The sequence below is a fragment of the Oncorhynchus mykiss genome, chromosome 10 (genome assembly GCF_013265735.2).
Source record: "Oncorhynchus mykiss isolate Arlee chromosome 10, USDA_OmykA_1.1, whole genome shotgun sequence".
In the NCBI taxonomy this organism is placed as follows: domain Eukaryota; kingdom Metazoa; phylum Chordata; class Actinopteri; order Salmoniformes; family Salmonidae; genus Oncorhynchus; species Oncorhynchus mykiss.
The window spans coordinates 83,789,222-83,804,977 of NC_048574.1; the positions used below are offsets into that span (position 1 = coordinate 83,789,222).

General features: G+C 41.2%; 8 non-coding genes across 8 annotated transcripts; all 8 read left to right on the plus strand.

Annotated features, from left to right (window-relative positions):
* Positions 1-427: 427 nt before the first annotated feature.
* On the plus strand, positions 428-591 carry LOC118936993. Its single transcript, XR_005034417.1, has one exon. It is a non-coding gene; the product is annotated as a U1 spliceosomal RNA (small nuclear RNA).
* A 2,088-nt stretch (positions 592-2,679) lies between these two features.
* On the plus strand, positions 2,680-2,841 carry LOC118937005. Its single transcript, XR_005034428.1, has one exon. It is a non-coding gene; the product is annotated as a U1 spliceosomal RNA (small nuclear RNA).
* A 1,686-nt stretch (positions 2,842-4,527) lies between these two features.
* On the plus strand, positions 4,528-4,689 carry LOC118937007. Its single transcript, XR_005034430.1, has one exon. It is a non-coding gene; the product is annotated as a U1 spliceosomal RNA (small nuclear RNA).
* A 1,754-nt stretch (positions 4,690-6,443) lies between these two features.
* Positions 6,444-6,607, plus strand: LOC118936953. The gene has a single exon (XR_005034379.1). It is a non-coding gene; the product is annotated as a U1 spliceosomal RNA (small nuclear RNA).
* A 1,754-nt stretch (positions 6,608-8,361) lies between these two features.
* LOC118937119 lies at positions 8,362-8,525 on the plus strand. The gene has a single exon (XR_005034513.1). It is a non-coding gene; the product is annotated as a U1 spliceosomal RNA (small nuclear RNA).
* A 1,579-nt stretch (positions 8,526-10,104) lies between these two features.
* On the plus strand, positions 10,105-10,268 carry LOC118937120. The gene has a single exon (XR_005034514.1). It is a non-coding gene; the product is annotated as a U1 spliceosomal RNA (small nuclear RNA).
* A 1,856-nt stretch (positions 10,269-12,124) lies between these two features.
* LOC118937121 lies at positions 12,125-12,288 on the plus strand. Its single transcript, XR_005034515.1, has one exon. It is a non-coding gene; the product is annotated as a U1 spliceosomal RNA (small nuclear RNA).
* A 1,855-nt stretch (positions 12,289-14,143) lies between these two features.
* On the plus strand, positions 14,144-14,307 carry LOC118937122. Its single transcript, XR_005034516.1, has one exon. It is a non-coding gene; the product is annotated as a U1 spliceosomal RNA (small nuclear RNA).
* Positions 14,308-15,756: the final 1,449 nt, after the last annotated feature.

The window sequence follows — 15,756 nt, forward strand, 5'->3', positions numbered from 1 at the left end:
TGTGGTCGATGGTGGAATCATATTTTACTGAGAGCAGAAAACAAGCGTGATGAAACTATTCCTACAACGTCTGGAACGCTACAAAACACCAGAAATAAATGGTGTCTTTCGGTTGGCTGTGTGCACGAATGTGATTTCAGCATTTTGGTACATCGCCTACTTGTGTGTTACCAGACCAACATTTAGACCAAAAATGCAATGTATTTAGAATTTCTACCGTGTTGCTTGATGGGAAAATAGTCGGTCCGTGATATAATATAGTAAAACAAAATGTATTGCTTTTTTCTTCGCCTTGTCCGCAACTGTATTCGTAAACGTCATTAAACCCTGTTCAATATGATGTGGTATTATCAGTAGTAGAAGTGGTAACCGTGAGTCAAACACCTTTGTCCTGGAAGGAGTACTCCTCTACCAACGTGTACAACTCATACTTACCTGGCAAAGGAGACACCGTGATCACGAAGGCGGTTCACCCAGGGCAAGGCTCAGCCATTGCACTCTGACTGTGCTGACCCCTGCGAATTTCTCAAATGTGGAAATCTCGATTGCATAATTTCTGGTAGTGGGGGACTGCGTTCGCGCTCTCCCCTGATCTTGATGTTAAAAATAATTTAGGGACATATTTATTAATTCGATGTGTTTTAACTCGCTTCGTGTTGAGAAGGACATTTGTCAACATTTGCATGTTCTTATCAGATGAATGGCTATAGAATGTAGGGTCTGTTTATGAGTCAACTAAGGCCTCAGAGATACATTTTGTCTTCTGATAACCCGGATGTGTGTGATATGTTATTGTAGCACTGGTGATTATGCCTGTCATGTCCTGATAATGTCAAGGCAAAGGCCTACTTGTGAATGGATCATTTTGTGCCCTCATGATGTAATCTGGATTGAGGTCTTTCATTTGCTAGAATATTAAATAATTTATAGGAGAGTTTGTAATTTAAGACCACAGTACATGTCAACCATTACAATGCCACAGAAATTTCCCTGGTCAACTATTACCATGAAAACAGACATTTCCCTGGTCAACCATTACCATGACAACAGACATTTCCCTGGTCAACCATTACCATGCCACAGTCATGTCCCTGGTCAAACATTACCATGACAACAGACATTTCCCTCGTCAACTATTACCATGACAACAGACATTTCCCTGGTCAACCATTACCATGAAAACAGACATTTCCCTGGTCAACCATTACCATGACAACAGACATTTCCCTGGTCAACCATTACCATTCCACAGTCATTTCACGGTCAACCATTACCATGACAACAGACATTTCCCTGGTCAACCATTACCATGCCACAGTCATTGCCCTGGTCAACCATTACCTTGACAACAGACATTTCCCTGGTTAAACATTACCATTCCACAGACATTTCCCTGGTCAACCATTACCTTGACAACAGACATTTCCCTGGTCAACCATTACCATGACAACAGACATTTCCCTGGTCAACCATTACCATTCCACAGTCATTTCACGGTCAACCATTACCATGACAACAGACATTTCCCTGGTCAACCATTACCATGCCACAGTCATTGCCCTGGTCAACCATTACCTTGACAACAGACATTTCCCTGGTTAAACATTACCATTCCACAGACATTTCCCTGGTCAACCATTACCTTGACAACAGACATTTCCCTGGTCAACCATTACCATTCCACGGACATGTCCCTGGTCTACAATGCCACAAACATTTCCCTGGTCAACCATTACCATGCCACAGACATGTCCCTGGTCCACTTATTTCCTGATGAAATCAGTCAATAAGATGGATTCTGTTGTTCCAAGATGCAGATCCATTCCACAGACATTTCTGCAGGTTTTTTTTTGCAGTGAGAATGTGTAGTGAGGTATTCTGCCAAAAATGTATTTAGGCATATTAAAACACTTCAGTTTAACCCTGATCGCGAGTATCATCCTGTCAATTTACAGATACAATTACAAATACGAGTATGGCCATGTCACTGTACATAGATCTTTCTATTTTCATGTTCTACTGTGTTATTGACTACGTTTGTTTACGTGTAACTCTGTGTTGTTGTTTTTGTCGCACTGCTGTGCTTTATCTTGGCCAGGTCGCAGTTTGTAAATGAGAACTTGTTCCTAACTAGCCTACCTGGTGAAATAAAACAATTAATTAAAAACCACCCATTGTAGCTACTACCGTGTCTTGTTGATGAAGTAGTAGGCTACTGTTTCTCCTCCATATCTGTGGGTCGTATGCCACCCTGTGGTCGATGGTGGAATCATATTTTACTGAGAGCAGAAAACAAGCGTGATGAAACTATTCCTACAACGTCTGGAACGCTACAAAACACCAGAAATAAATGGTGTCTTTCGGTTGGCTGTGTGCACGAATGTGATTTCAGCATTTTGGTACATCGCCTACTTGTGTGTTACCAGACCAACATTTAGACCAAAAATGCAATGTATTTAGAATTTCTACCGTGTTGCTTGATGGGAAAATAGTCGGTCCGTGATATAATATAGTAAAACAAAATGTATTGCTTTTTTCTTCGCCTTGTCCGCAACTGTATTCGTAAACGTCATTAAACCCTGTTCAATATGATGTGGTATTATCAGTAGTAGAAGTGGTAACCGTGAGTCAAACACCTTTGTCCTGGAAGGAGTACTCCTCTACCAACGTGTACAACTCATACTTACCTGGCAAGGGAGACACCGTGATCACGAAGGCGGTTCACCCAGGGCGAGGCTCAGCCATTGCACTCCGGCTGTGCTGACCCCTGCGAATGTGGAAAGTGGAAATCTCGATTGCATAATTTCTGGTAGTGGGGGACTGCGTTCGCGCTCTCCCCTGATCTTGATGTTAAAAATAATTTAGGGACATATTTATTAATTCGATGTGTTTTAACTCGCTTCGTGTTGAGAAGGACATTTGTCAACATTTGCATGTTCTTATCAGATGAATGGCTATAGAATGTAGGGTCTGTTTATGAGTCAACTAAGGCCTCAGAGATACATTTTGTCTTCTGATAACCCGGATGTGTGTGATATGTTATTGTAGCACTGGTGATTATGCCTGTCATGTCCTGATAATGTCAAGGCAAAGGCCTACTTGTGAATGGATCATTTTGTGCCCTCATGATGTAATCTGGATTGAGGTCTTTCATTTGCTAGAATATTAAATAATTTATAGGAGAGTTTGTAATTTAAGACCACAGTACATGTCAACCATTACAATGCCACAGAAATTTCCCTGGTCAACTATTACCATGAAAACAGACATTTCCCTGGTCAACCATTACCATGACAACAGACATTTCCCTGGTCAACCATTACCATTCCACAGTCATTTCACGGTCAACCATTACCATGACAACAGACATTTCCCTGGTCAACCATTACCATGCCACAGTCATTGCCCTGGTCAACCATTACCTTGACAACAGACATTTCCCTGGTTAAACATTACCATTCCACAGACATTTCCCTGGTCAACCATTACCTTGACAACAGACATTTCCCTGGTCAACCATTACCATTCCACGGACATGTCCCTGGTCTACAATGCCACAAACATTTCCCTGGTCAACCATTACCATGCCACAGACATGTCCCTGGTCCACTTATTTCCTGATGAAATCAGTCAATAAGATGGATTCTGTTGTTCCAAGATGCAGATCCATTCCACAGACATTTCTGCAGGTTTTTTTTTTGCAGTGAGAATGTGTAGTGAGGTATTCTGCCAAAAATGTATTTAGGCATATTAAAACACTTCAGTTTAACCCTGATCGCGAGTATCATCCTGTCAATTTACAGATACAATTACAAATACGAGTATGGCCATGTCACTGTACATAGATCTTTCTATTTTCATGTTCTACTGTGTTATTGACTACGTTTGTTTACGTGTAACTCTGTGTTGTTGTTTTTGTCGCACTGCTGTGCTTTATCTTGGCCAGGTCGCAGTTTGTAAATGAGAACTTGTTCCTAACTAGCCTACCTGGTGAAATAAAACAATTAATTAAAAACCACCCATTGTAGCTACTACCGTGTCTTGTTGATGAAGTAGTAGGCTACTGTTTCTCCTCCATATCTGTGGGTCGTATGCCACCCTGTGGTCGATGGTGGAATCATATTTTACTGAGAGCAGAAAACAAGCGTGATGAAACTATTCCTACAACGTCTGGAACGCTACAAAACACCAGAAATAAATGGTGTCTTTCGGTTGGCTGTGTGCACGAATGTGATTTCAGCATTTTGGTACATCGCCTACTTGTGTGTTACCAGACCAACATTTAGACCAAAAATGCAATGTATTTAGAATTTCTACCGTGTTGCTTGATGGGAAAATAGTCGGTCCGTGATATAATATAGTAAAACAAAATGTATTGCTTTTTTCTTCGCCTTGTCCGCAACTGTATTCGTAAACGTCATTAAACCCTGTTCAATATGATGTGGTATTATCAGTAGTAGAAGTGGTAACCGTGAGTCAAACACCTTTGTCCTGGAAGGAGTACTCCTCTACCAACGTGTACAACTCATACTTACCTGGCAAGGGAGACACCGTGATCACGAAGGCGGTTCACCCAGGGCGAGGCTCAGCCATTGCACTCCGGCTGTGCTGACCCCTGCGAATGTGGAAAGTGGAAATCTCGATTGCATAATTTCTGGTAGTGGGGGACTGCGTTCGCGCTCTCCCCTGATCTTGATGTTAAAAATAATTTAGGGACATATTTATTAATTCGATGTGTTTTAACTCGCTTCGTGTTGAGAAGGACATTTGTCAACATTTGCATGTTCTTATCAGATGAATGGCTATAGAATGTAGGGTCTGTTTATGAGTCAACTAAGGCCTCAGAGATACATTTTGTCTTCTGATAACCCGGATGTGTGTGATATGTTATTGTAGCACTGGTGATTATGCCTGTCATGTCCTGATAATGTCAAGGCAAAGGCCTACTTGTGAATGGATCATTTTGTGCCCTCATGATGTAATCTGGATTGAGGTCTTTCATTTGCTAGAATATTAAATAATTTATAGGAGAGTTTGTAATTTAAGACCACAGTACATGTCAACCATTACAATGCCACAGAAATTTCCCTGGTCAACTATTACCATGAAAACAGACATTTCCCTGGTCAACCATTACCATGACAACAGACATTTCCCTGGTCAACCATTACCATGCCACAGTCATGTCCCTGGTCAACCATTACCATGACAACAGACATTTCCCTCGTCAACTATTACCATGACAACAGACATTTCCCTGGTCAACCATTACCATGAAAACAGACATTTCCCTGGTCAACCATTACCATGACAACAGACATTTCCCTGGTCAACCATTACCATTCCACAGTCATTTCACGGTCAACCATTACCATGACAACAGACATTTCCCTGGTCAACCATTACCATGCCACAGTCATTGCCCTGGTCAACCATTACCATTCCACGGACATGTCCCTGGTCTACAATGCCACAAACATTTCCCTGGTCAACCATTACCATGCCACAGACATGTCCCTGGTCCACTTATTTCCTGATGAAATCAGTCAATAAGATGGATTCTGTTGTTCCAAGATGCAGATCCATTCCACAGACATTTCTGCAGGTTTTTTTTTTGCAGTGAGAATGTGTAGTGAGGTATTCTGCCAAAAATGTATTTAGGCATATTAAAACACTTCAGTTTAACCCTGATCGCGAGTATCATCCTGTCAATTTACAGATACAATTACAAATACGAGTATGGCCATGTCACTGTACATAGATCTTTCTATTTTCATGTTCTACTGTGTTATTGACTACGTTTGTTTACGTGTAACTCTGTGTTGTTGTTTTTGTCGCACTGCTGTGCTTTATCTTGGCCAGGTCGCAGTTTGTAAATGAGAACTTGTTCCTAACTAGCCTACCTGGTGAAATAAAACAATTAATTAAAAACCACCCATTGTAGCTACTACCGTGTCTTGTTGATGAAGTAGTAGGCTACTGTTTCTCCTCCATATCTGTGGGTCGTATGCCACCCTGTGGTCGATGGTGGAATCATATTTTACTGAGAGCAGAAAACAAGCGTGATGAAACTATTCCTACAACGTCTGGAACGCTACAAAACACCAGAAATAAATGGTGTCTTTCGGTTGGCTGTGTGCACGAATGTGATTTCAGCATTTTGGTACATCGCCTACTTGTGTGTTACCAGACCAACATTTAGACCAAAAATGCAATGTATTTAGAATTTCTACCGTGTTGCTTGATGGGAAAATAGTCGGTCCGTGATATAATATAGTAAAACAAAATGTATTGCTTTTTTCTTCGCCTTGTCCGCAACTGTATTCGTAAACGTCATTAAACCCTGTTCAATATGATGTGGTATTATCAGTAGTAGAAGTGGTAACCGTGAGTCAAACACCTTTGTCCTGGAAGGAGTACTCCTCTACCAACGTGTACAACTCATACTTACCTGGCAAGGGAGACACCGTGATCACGAAGGCGGTTCACCCAGGGCAAGGCTCAGCCATTGCACTCTGGCTGTGCTGACCCCTGCGAATTTCTCAAATGTGGAAATCTCGATTGCATAATTTCTGGTAGTGGGGGACTGCGTTCGCGCTCTCCCCTGATCTTGATGTTAAAAATAATTTAGGGACATATTTATTAATTCGATGTGTTTTAACTCGCTTCGTGTTGAGAAGGACATTTGTCAACATTTGCATGTTCTTATCAGATGAATGGCTATAGAATGTAGGGTCTGTTTATGAGTCAACTAAGGCCTCAGAGATACATTTTGTCTTCTGATAACCCGGATGTGTGTGATATGTTATTGTAGCACTGGTGATTATGCCTGTCATGTCCTGATAATGTCAAGGCAAAGGCCTACTTGTGAATGGATCATTTTGTGCCCTCATGATGTAATCTGGATTGAGGTCTTTCATTTGCTAGAATATTAAATAATTTATAGGAGAGTTTGTAATTTAAGACCACAGTACATGTCAACCATTACAATGCCACAGAAATTTCCCTGGTCAACTATTACCATGAAAACAGACATTTCCCTGGTCAACCATTACCATGACAACAGACATTTCCCTGGTCAACCATTACCATGCCACAGTCATGTCCCTGGTCAACCATTACCATGACAACAGACATTTCCCTCGTCAACTATTACCATGACAACAGACATTTCCCTGGTCAACCATTACCATGAAAACAGACATTTCCCTGGTCAACCATTACCATGACAACAGACATTTCCCTGGTCAACCATTACCATTCCACAGTCATTTCACGGTCAACCATTACCATGACAACAGACATTTCCCTGGTCAACCATTACCATGCCACAGTCATTGCCCTGGTCAACCATTACCATTCCACGGACATGTCCCTGGTCTACAATGCCACAAACATTTCCCTGGTCAACCATTACCATGCCACAGACATGTCCCTGGTCCACTTATTTCCTGATGAAATCAGTCAATAAGATGGATTCTGTTGTTCCAAGATGCAGATCCATTCCACAGACATTTCTGCAGGTTTTTTTTTTGCAGTGAGAATGTGTAGTGAGGTATTCTGCCAAAAATGTATTTAGGCATATTAAAACACTTCAGTTTAACCCTGATCGCGAGTATCATCCTGTCAATTTACAGATACAATTACAAATACGAGTATGGCCATGTCACTGTACATAGATCTTTCTATTTTCATGTTCTACTGTGTTATTGACTACGTTTGTTTACGTGTAACTCTGTGTTGTTGTTTTTGTCGCACTGCTGTGCTTTATCTTGGCCAGGTCGCAGTTTGTAAATGAGAACTTGTTCCTAACTAGCCTACCTGGTGAAATAAAACAATTAATTAAAAACCACCCATTGTAGCTACTACCGTGTCTTGTTGATGAAGTAGTAGGCTACTGTTTCTCCTCCATATCTGTGGGTCGTATGCCACCCTGTGGTCGATGGTGGAATCATATTTTACTGAGAGCAGAAAACAAGCGTGATGAAACTATTCCTACAACGTCTGGAACGCTACAAAACACCAGAAATAAATGGTGTCTTTCGGTTGGCTGTGTGCACGAATGTGATTTCAGCATTTTGGTACATCGCCTACTTGTGTGTTACCAGACCAACATTTAGACCAAAAATGCAATGTATTTAGAATTTCTACCGTGTTGCTTGATGGGAAAATAGTCGGTCCGTGATATAATATAGTAAAACAAAATGTATTGCTTTTTTCTTCGCCTTGTCCGCAACTGTATTCGTAAACGTCATTAAACCCTGTTCAATATGATGTGGTATTATCAGTAGTAGAAGTGGTAACCGTGAGTCAAACACCTTTGTCCTGGAAGGAGTACTCCTCTACCAACGTGTACAACTCATACTTACCTGGCAAGGGAGACACCGTGATCACGAAGGCGGTTCACCCAGGGCGAGGCTCAGCCATTGCACTCCGGCTGTGCTGACCCCTGCGAATTTCTCAAATGTGGAAATCTCGATTGCATAATTTCTGGTAGTGGGGGACTGCGTTCGCGCTCTCCCCTGATCTTGATGTTAAAAATAATTTAGGGACATATTTATTAATTCGATGTGTTTTAACTCGCTTCGTGTTGAGAAGGACATTTGTCAACATTTGCATGTTCTTATCAGATGAATGGCTATAGAATGTAGGGTCTGTTTATGAGTCAACTAAGGCCTCAGAGATACATTTTGTCTTCTGATAACCCGGATGTGTGTGATATGTTATTGTAGCACTGGTGATTATGCCTGTCATGTCCTGATAATGTCAAGGCAAAGGCCTACTTGTGAATGGATCATTTTGTGCCCTCATGATGTAATCTGGATTGAGGTCTTTCATTTGCTAGAATATTAAATAATTTATAGGAGAGTTTGTAATTTAAGACCACAGTACATGTCAACCATTACAATGCCACAGAAATTTCCCTGGTCAACTATTACCATGAAAACAGACATTTCCCTGGTCAACCATTACCATGACAACAGACATTTCCCTGGTCAACCATTACCATTCCACAGACATGTCCCTGGTCTACAATGCCACAGACATTTCCCTGGTCAACCATTACCATGCCACAGACATTTCCCTGGTCAACCATTACCATTCCACAGACATGTCCCTGGTCTACAATGCCACAGACATTTCCCTGGTCAACCATTACCATGCCACAGACATGTCCCTGGTCCACTTATTTCCTGATGAAATCAGTCAATAAGATGGATTCTGTTGTTCCAAGATGCAGATCCATTCCACAGACATTTCTGCAGGTTTTTTTTTTGCAGTGAGAATGTGTAGTGAGGTATTCTGCCAAAAATGTATTTAGGCATATTAAAACACTTCAGTTTAACCCTGATCGCGAGTATCATCCTGTCAATTTACAGATACAATTACAAATACGAGTATGGCCATGTCACTGTACATAGATCTTTCTATTTTCATGTTCTACTGTGTTATTGACTACGTTTGTTTACGCGTAACTCTGTGTTGTTGTTTTTGTCGCACTGCTGTGCTTTATCTTGGCCAGGTCGCAGTTTGTAAATGAGAACTTGTTCCCAACTAGCCTACCTGGTGAAATAAAACAATTAATTAAAAACCACCCATTGTAGCTACTACCGTGTCTTGTTGATGAAGTAGTAGGCTACTGTTTCTCCTCCATATCTGTGGGTCGTATGCCACCCTGTGGTCGATGGTGGAATCATATTTTACTGAGAGCAGAAAACAAGCGTGATGAAACTATTCCTACAACGTCTGGAACGCTACAAAACACCAGAAATAAATGGTGTCTTTCGGTTGGCTGTGTGCACGAATGTGATTTCAGCATTTTGGTACATCGCCTACTTGTGTGTTACCAGACCAACATTTAGACCAAAAATGCAATGTATTTAGAATTTCTACCGTGTTGCTTGATGGGAAAATAGTCGGTCCGTGATATAATATAGTAAAACAAAATGTATTGCTTTTTTCTTCGCCTTGTCCGCAACTGTATTCGTAAACGTCATTAAACCCTGTTCAATATGATGTGGTATTATCAGTAGTAGAAGTGGTAACCGTGAGTCAAACACCTTTGTCCTGGAAGGAGTACTCCTCTACCAACGTGTACAACTCATACTTACCTGGCAAGGGAGACACCGTGATCACGAAGGCGGTTCACCCAGGGCGAGGCTCAGCCATTGCACTCCGGCTGTGCTGACCCCTGCGAATTTCTCAAATGTGGAAATCTCGATTGCATAATTTCTGGTAGTGGGGGACTGCGTTCGCGCTCTCCCCTGATCTTGATGTTAAAAATAATTTAGGGACATATTTATTAATTCGATGTGTTTTAACTCGCTTCGTGTTGAGAAGGACATTTGTCAACATTTGCATGTTCTTATCAGATGAATGGCTATAGAATGTAGGGTCTGTTTATGAGTCAACTAAGGCCTCAGAGATACATTTTGTCTTCTGATAACCCGGATGTGTGTGATATGTTATTGTAGCACTGGTGATTATGCCTGTCATGTCCTGATAATGTCAAGGCAAAGGCCTACTTGTGAATGGATCATTTTGTGCCCTCATGATGTAATCTGGATTGAGGTCTTTCATTTGCTAGAATATTAAATAATTTATAGGAGAGTTTGTAATTTAAGACCACAGTACATGTCAACCATTACAATGCCACAGAAATTTCCCTGGTCAACTATTACCATGAAAACAGACATTTCCCTGGTCAACCATTACCATGACAACAGACATTTCCCTGGTCAACCATTACCATGCCACAGTCATGTCCCTGGTCAAACATTACCATGACAACAGACATTTCCCTCGTCAACTATTACCATGACAACAGACATTTCCCTGGTCAACCATTACCATGAAAACAGACATTTCCCTGGTCAACCATTACCATGACAACAGACATTTCCCTGGTCAACCATTACCATTCCACAGTCATTTCACGGTCAACCATTACCATGACAACAGACATTTCCCTGGTCAACCATTACCATGCCACAGTCATTGCCCTGGTCAACCATTACCTTGACAACAGACATTTCCCTGGTTAAACATTACCATTCCACAGACATTTCCCTGGTCAACCATTACCTTGACAACAGACATTTCCCTGGTCAACCATTACCATTCCACGGACATGTCCCTGGTCTACAATGCCACAAACATTTCCCTGGTCAACCATTACCATGCCACAGACATGTCCCTGGTCCACTTATTTCCTGATGAAATCAGTCAATAAGATGGATTCTGTTGTTCCAAGATGCAGATCCATTCCACAGACATTTCTGCAGGTTTTTTTTTTTGCAGTGAGAATGTGTAGTGAGGTATTCTGCCAAAAATGTATTTAGGCATATTAAAACACTTCAGTTTAACCCTGATCGCGAGTATCATCCTGTCAATTTACAGATACAATTACAAATACGAGTATGGCCATGTCACTGTACATAGATCTTTCTATTTTCATGTTCTACTGTGTTATTGACTACGTTTGTTTACGTGTAACTCTGTGTTGTTGTTTTTGTCGCACTGCTGTGCTTTATCTTGGCCAGGTTGCAGTTTGTAAATGAGAACTTGTTCCTAACTAGCCTACCTGGTGAAATAAAACAATTAATTAAAAACCACCCATTGTAGCTACTACCGTGTCTTGTTGATGAAGTAGTAGGCTACTGTTTCTCCTCCATATCTGTGGGTCGTATGCCACCCTGTGGTCGATGGTGGAATCATATTTTACTGAGAGCAGAAAACAAGCGTGATGAAACTATTCCTACAACGTCTGGAACGCTACAAAACACCAGAAATAAATGGTGTCTTTCGGTTGGCTGTGTGCACGAATGTGATTTCAGCATTTTGGTACATCGCCTACTTGTGTGTTACCAGACCAACATTTAGACCAAAAATGCAATGTATTTAGAATTTCTACCGTGTTGCTTGATGGGAAAATAGTCGGTCCGTGATATAATATAGTAAAACAAAATGTATTGCTTTTTTCTTCGCCTTGTCCGCAACTGTATTCGTAAACGTCATTAAACCCTGTTCAATATGATGTGGTATTATCAGTAGTAGAAGTGGTAACCGTGAGTCAAACACCTTTGTCCTGGAAGGAGTACTCCTCTACCAACGTGTACAACTCATACTTACCTGGCAAGGGAGACACCGTGATCACGAAGGCGGTTCACCCAGGGCGAGGCTCAGCCATTGCACTCCGGCTGTGCTGACCCCTGCGAATTTCTCAAATGTGGAAATCTCGATTGCATAATTTCTGGTAGTGGGGGACTGCGTTCGCGCTCTCCCCTGATCTTGATGTTAAAAATAATTTAGGGACATATTTATTAATTCGATGTGTTTTAACTCGCTTCGTGTTGAGAAGTACATTTGTCAACATTTGCATGTTCTTATCAGATGAATGGCTATAGAATGTAGGGTCTGTTTATGAGTCAACTAAGGCCTCAGAGATACATTTTGTCTTCTGATAACCCGGATGTGTGTGATATGTTATTGTAGCACTGGTGATTATGCCTGTCATGTCCTGATAATGTCAAGGCAAAGGCCTACTTGTGAATGGATCATTTTGTGCCCTCATGATGTAATCTGGATTGAGGTCTTTCATTTGCTAGAATATTAAATAATTTATAGGAGAGTTTGTAATTTAAGACCACAGTACATGTCAACCATTACAATGCCACAGAAATTTCCCTGGTCAACTATTACCATGAAAACAGACATTTCCCTGGTCAACCATTACCATGACAACAGACATTTCCCTGGTCAACCATTACCATGCCACAGTCATGTCCCTGGTCAAACATTACCATGACAACAGACATTTCCCTCGTCAACTATTACCATGACAACAGACATTTCCCTGGTCAACCATTACCATGAAAACAGACATTTCCCTGGTCAACCATTACCATGACAACAGACATTTCCCTGGTCAACCATTACCATTCCACAGTCATTTCACGGTCAACCATTACCATGACAACAGACATTTCCCTGGTCAACCATTACCATGCCACAGTCATTGCCCTGGTCAACCATTACCTTGACAACAGACATTTCCCTGGTTAAACATTACCATTCCACAGACATTTCCCTGGTCAACCATTACCTTGACAACAGACATTTCCCTGGTCAACCATTACCATTCCACGGACATGTCCCTGGTCTACAATGCCACAAACATTTCCCTGGTCAACCATTACCATGCCACAGACATGTCCCTGGTCCACTTATTTCCTGATGAAATCAGTCAATAAGATGGATTCTGTTGTTCCAAGATGCAGATCCATTCCACAGACATTTCTGCAGGTTTTTTTTTTGCAGTGAGAATGTGTAGTGAGGTATTCTGCCAAAAATGTATTTAGGCATATTAAAACACTTCAGTTTAACCCTGATCGCGAGTATCATCCTGTCAATTTACAGATACAATTACAAATACGAGTATGGCCATGTCACTGTACATAGATCTTTCTATTTTCATGTTCTACTGTGTTATTGACTACGTTTGTTTACGTGTAACTCTGTGTTGTTGTTTTTGTCGCACTGCTGTGCTTTATCTTGGCCAGGTTGCAGTTTGTAAATGAGAACTTGTTCCTAACTAGCCTACCTGGTGAAATAAAACAATTAATTAAAAACCACCCATTGTAGCTACTACCGTGTCTTGTTGATGAAGTAGTAGGCTACTGTTTCTCCTCCATATCTGTGGGTCGTATGCCACCCTGTGGTCGATGGTGGAATCATATTTTACTGAGAGCAGAAAACAAGCGTGATGAAACTATTCCTACAACGTCTGGAACGCTACAAAACACCAGAAATAAATGGTGTCTTTCGGTTGGCTGTGTGCACGAATGTGATTTCAGCATTTTGGTACATCGCCTACTTGTGTGTTACCAGACCAACATTTAGACCAAAAATGCAATGTATTTAGAATTTCTACCGTGTTGCTTGATGGGAAAATAGTCGGTCCGTGATATAATATAGTAAAACAAAATGTATTGCTTTTTTCTTCGCCTTGTCCGCAACTGTATTCGTAAACGTCATTAAACCCTGTTCAATATGATGTGGTATTATCAGTAGTAGAAGTGGTAACCGTGAGTCAAACACCTTTGTCCTGGAAGGAGTACTCCTCTACCAACGTGTACAACTCATACTTACCTGGCAAGGGAGACACCGTGATCACGAAGGCGGTTCACCCAGGGCGAGGCTCAGCCATTGCACTCCGGCTGTGCTGACCCCTGCGAATTTCTCAAATGTGGAAATCTCGATTGCATAATTTCTGGTAGTGGGGGACTGCGTTCGCGCTCTCCCCTGATCTTGATGTTAAAAATAATTTAGGGACATATTTATTAATTCGATGTGTTTTAACTCGCTTCGTGTTGAGAAGTACATTTGTCAACATTTGCATGTTCTTATCAGATGAATGGCTATAGAATGTAGGGTCTGTTTATGAGTCAACTAAGGCCTCAGAGATACATTTTGTCTTCTGATAACCCGGATGTGTGTGATATGTTATTGTAGCACTGGTGATTATGCCTGTCATGTCCTGATAATGTCAAGGCAAAGGCCTACTTGTGAATGGATCATTTTGTGCCCTCATGATGTAATCTGGATTGAGGTCTTTCATTTGCTAGAATATTAAATAATTTATAGGAGAGTTTGTAATTTAAGACCACAGTACATGTCAACCATTACAATGCCACAGAAATTTCCCTGGTCAACTATTACCATGAAAACAGACATTTCCCTGGTCAACCATTACCATGACAACAGACATTTCCCTGGTCAACCATTACCATGCCACAGTCATGTCCCTGGTCAAACATTACCATGACAACAGACATTTCCCTCGTCAACTATTACCATGACAACAGACATTTCCCTGGTCAACCATTACCATGAAAACAGACATTTCCCTGGTCAACCATTACCATGACAACAGACATTTCCCTCGTCAACTATTACCATGACAACAGACATTTCCCTGGTCAACCATTACCATGAAAACAGACATTTCCCTGGTCAACCATTACCATGACAACAGACATTTCCCTGGTCAACCATTACCATTCCACAGTCATTTCACGGTCAACCATTACCATGACAACAGACATTTCCCTGGTCAACCATTACCATGCCACAGTCATTGCCCTGGTCAACCATTACCTTGACAACAGACATTTCCCTGGTTAAACATTACCATTCCACAGACATTTCCCTGGTCAACCATTACCTTGACAACAGACATTTCCCTGGTCAACCATTACCATTCCACGGACATGTCCCTGGTCTACAATGCCACAAACATTTCCCTGGTCAACCATTACCATGCCACAGACATGTCCCTGGTCCACTTATTTCCTGATGAAATCAGTCAATAAGATGGATTCTGTTGTTCCAAGATGCAGATCCATTCCACAGACATTTCTGCAGGTTTTTTTTTTGCAGTGAGAATGTGTAGTGAGGTATTCTGCCAAAAATGTATTTAGGCATATTAAAACACTTCAGTTTAACCCTGATCGCGAGTATCATCCTGTCAATTTACAGATACAATTACAAATACGAGTATGGCCATGTCACTGTACATAGATCTTTCTATTTTCATGTTCTACTGTGTTATTGACTACGTTTGTTTACGTGTAACTCTGTGTTGTTGTTTTTGTCGCACTGCTGTGCTTTATCTTGGCCAGGTCGCAGTTTGTAAATGAGAACTTGTTCCTAACTAGCCTACCTGGTGAAATAAAACAATTAATTAAAAACCAC